Below are 4,031 nucleotides of genomic sequence, written 5' to 3'. Positions count from 1 at the left end.
CTCATAATGATCTTACCTTCTAAATATTAGAGGTTAGGACCAATATGTGGAACTTCAAGTTGAGTAAAGAGAAGAGTTTTGAGTTTCTAATGGTGAGGGTACCTTTTCTAGTTTTCTAAGACTAGTCAGTAGGAAAGTCCTATGGCTAGACCTAGGCTACTAAGGAAATTTCTAGACCTCAACCAAAAGTGAGGCCAACAATTCCTCTATGTTTGAGGCAAATGGGTACAATTTACTACTTGAAGAATAAAAAACTTATTTATGATTGAAAGCATCCCAATTTTTTATTATGCCAATTTTGTCCCTACAGGAGATAACATGAATGAACTCTATCAATTCCTTACTGATGAAAATGCAAATTGGGAGATAAGAGATAATGGACATGTAAGTTTCTTCATTATTATTGAATCTTACATCGAAGGCATGGCATTTTTTTATTGTATCAAAACTTCTTAATACCATGAAAATCAGTAAAGTGACTAAGGTAAGTGCTATCTTGAATTAGTGTATTCATACTGTAAGACCTATAGATGTGGGTACTTTAATTGTAAAATCTATTTTGGGTTTGAGTATAAACAGATCAACTTATGGGCAAGGACATCTATCTCCCATATTCGTACTATGCAGCTAGTCACAAGATCCTTATGAAAGTTGGAAAAAAGTGCTTCTCCCTTAGAAGTCTATGGATACAGAGATTTGTTGCAACCGCATAAGAAATGGGGAGAAAAATGATATGAATATTCTTATGGATCAATCATCTAAAATTTCATCACCTATTTAGCCCCACTTTCCTTATAGTTTGCATGATATTTTGAAAAGGATCATGAAGTTGGAGAAAGAGGTAAAAAATATTATGAATTCAATTGGAAACATTTTTGATAATTTTGACCATTTGAATTGGAGGATGAAGGAACAATTTGAACTTATCTGGCTTATTGAAGAAGGTATGGTGCGTATGTTTAAGAAAAATTTTTGGGTTGAGGAAGATTTGACAGATGAATTTCCCACTGACCTTTTTATAAGCTATACATTCACTACCAATCCATGGGAAATATTCATAAATATCAAAGTGAAGAAGATGTTTGAACTCTCTAAAGTATGGAATTCATAATTATGATTGCATATGTGTGTTATGTGCTTGTGTTGGATTTCATTAACTTCTATTGTTGAATTTTATCTGTGTCATATTTTGAGTGTTTGATATTTAGTCTTCAGTATTAGGCTGCATGGTGTCATTTCAATGATAAACTATATGTATTGGTATGAAAAAAGTTGGTTTTAATCGTGTAGATTTTATATATAAATGTGAGTTTTCTGTTGTTTGTGAAAATATGTTGCTAGAAAATTATTTACTATGACTATAAGTGTTTAATTAACTTAAATATAGGTTGGCATGGTTTGGTATACAACACATTTTAAAACAAAATCGATATCTAAAAATTTTTAATGTTGGCGCAAGAGGTGCTAGTTTCCTGAAAATGCCCAGATTTACTTAAAACAAAGAAAAACCACTGTAAATCCCCATTTTTACTTCATGGGTCGTCTCCTAACTCTAGAATAAGGCCGAAACTCAACCTATGTCTTCCTATTTCTTGGATTTGAGGAGATTTGAAGGCTAAAAAGTGTGGTATTTTATCTTCCACTAGTAAGAGTGTTACTTTAACTTAGAAATTTATTACTTTCACCATGGATTTTTCCTACATTATGGAAATCCAAAAAATTGAGTTTGTTTTGAAGAAGTTTAAAGAGAACCAAGGGTGAAAAGTTTCATACTAAGTATTCCTACTTTTGGAGTTTGATTTATGATATGGTGAATTTATTTGGATATTATGTGAATCTATTTAGAAATATCTATGGCTCCAATAGTGAAAAGAAGAAAGCATTCTGGAAATTTTGATGCGAGACAATTCATTAATTTGAAGGCTCAGTGATAAAATGTAGTAAAAAGACAAAGTTAATTAAACTAATAGCTAAAATTTTAGAAGTAAATTTATAAGAACTTAACAAAGTTTTTGTAGTGAAGTGTTCAAATTTTAGAAAGCACATTCCCCTTTACAATGAGTATATGGATTGTGAGAAATTAAAATCATTTGATATATGTATATATATATATATATAAGTAAGGAGCCTAGCTCCAATTCATTAATGAAACCAAAACAAAAATACAAGAGGAATGAAAAAAGGTGACAGGAGAGGGCCTACATGAAGGAAGGCAACCTCTCAAACCAGCAACAGATGTTATATTATATAAGGGAGAGGCAACAGGTCACCGGATAAAAGAAAGTCCAGTGAGGAAGGAATCCTTCTGCTCACTAAAGGTTCTTCTGTATAGAGACCCCTTCTAGCCAGCCAATTGGATGGTTTATTTCCTTCTCTGTGGATATGGGAGAACTTGATAGACCAAAACTTAAGCACTTGATGAATACTAGAGATCCAACAGATTAAATTCCATGGGGTATCAGAAGTCCCATGGATAATGTTAATAAGTTGCAAAGAGTCAGGTTCTACCCATAGTTGATCAAACTGACATGATCTGGCTAAGGTGATGGCCCAAAATACAGCTTGACATTCTGCTTCAATGGAGTCAAAAGCTTGGAGTCAAAAGCTTTAAGTCAAAAGCTTTAACAGGAGATTGAAAATATATGATACAATTCCCCTCATGATTCCTGAATACCCCACTAATACCAGCAGACTGAGATTTGTGACTGCCATCAATGTTAATTTTAGTCCATCCAAACTTTGGGGGGGTCCAGCAAATTGTCAAAAATTTGGTATTGTGTGGCTTGAGAGAAGGAGCAATCTCCAACACAGCCTCAAACTTTTTAAATTTGATCAGTTTTTGTATAAAAGCAATACAGTTGAGACCCACCCTCATAGGATCAAGGTGGGAGTTGTCATGCTTTCCTTGGTTTTTAGCCATCCAAATAAACCAAGCCACAATGTTGGGGATGCTCTGAAGATTAGATCCCCTCCAATCAGACCAGCAAATATAAAAATCCTTCCATTTTAGATTCATTGTTGGGATCCTGAGTTAACCATTCACAAAAGACCAAACTTCTTGTCCCCAAGTGCAGTCAAAGTGAAGATGGGTAATATTTTCCTCTTGGGACTGATAAAAAGTGCATCTGGAAGGACCCCTCAGACCCTTCAATTTCAAAATATCATCAGTGGGAATCAGTTTTAAGAAGAGTCTCCACATGAAAAAGACATGGATGGGGTGAGGAATTTATTCCAGATTGTATGACCCCAGTGTACCACCTGTTGGGGAGGCTGAGAAGGGATTGGGTTCTTTTTTATAGCTATTTTGTCTTTAACTCCAGGTTTTACAAACAGCTTCTGAATATTGGATAGTTGAGAAGGGTTGCAGAAAGGAAGAATTGGAGTGAGGTTCCACTTGCCATGAACCCAGATGTCTTTCACAAGCACAGGAGCAGCTGGAGCATTCTGATCCTGAAGAAGGCAGCCTTCCAAGGACCAATTATCCCACCAGATGTTGACCAAGCCCTCACCAATTTCCCAGACATACAATTGTTCAGCATCCTTCCTCACTTTTAACATCCTTTTCCAGATGGGGGAATCTCCAAAACCCACAGAGAGTTGGGTGGGGTGTTGATACTTGCAATCATTGCCCCAAAGGAAACCCATAAGGAGGACTGAGATCTAAATTTGAGCCAGAGTCTGCAAAAATTAGTGTGCATAATTTGGGAGAAATACTTGAAGCCTAACCCACCCTCCTCAAAGGGTTTACACACCTTAGCCCAAGAAGTCCAATGTTTTTGTTTCCTATGGCCAGCCCATAAGAATATATTAAAGATCCCCTCTAACAATCTCTGAGAAGACTTTTTCAGAATGTTCATTTGCAGTAGATAGGATGGTGAAGCAGATAGAACACTTTTGAGGAGTGTGATCCTACCCCCATTGGATAAAAAGGAATTCTCCCATGCTTGCAATTTACTTTGGACTTTGTCAATTATGTGATCAAATTGAATGTTCTTGGTTCTTCCTTTGATAAGAAAAGCCCCCAGATATTT

The sequence above is a fragment of the Phalaenopsis equestris genome, unplaced genomic scaffold, assembly GCF_001263595.1.
Source record: "Phalaenopsis equestris unplaced genomic scaffold, ASM126359v1 Scaffold000330, whole genome shotgun sequence".
In the NCBI taxonomy this organism is placed as follows: Eukaryota; Viridiplantae; Streptophyta; class Magnoliopsida; order Asparagales; family Orchidaceae; genus Phalaenopsis; species Phalaenopsis equestris.
Note: the sequence above shows the minus strand (reverse complement) of the source record.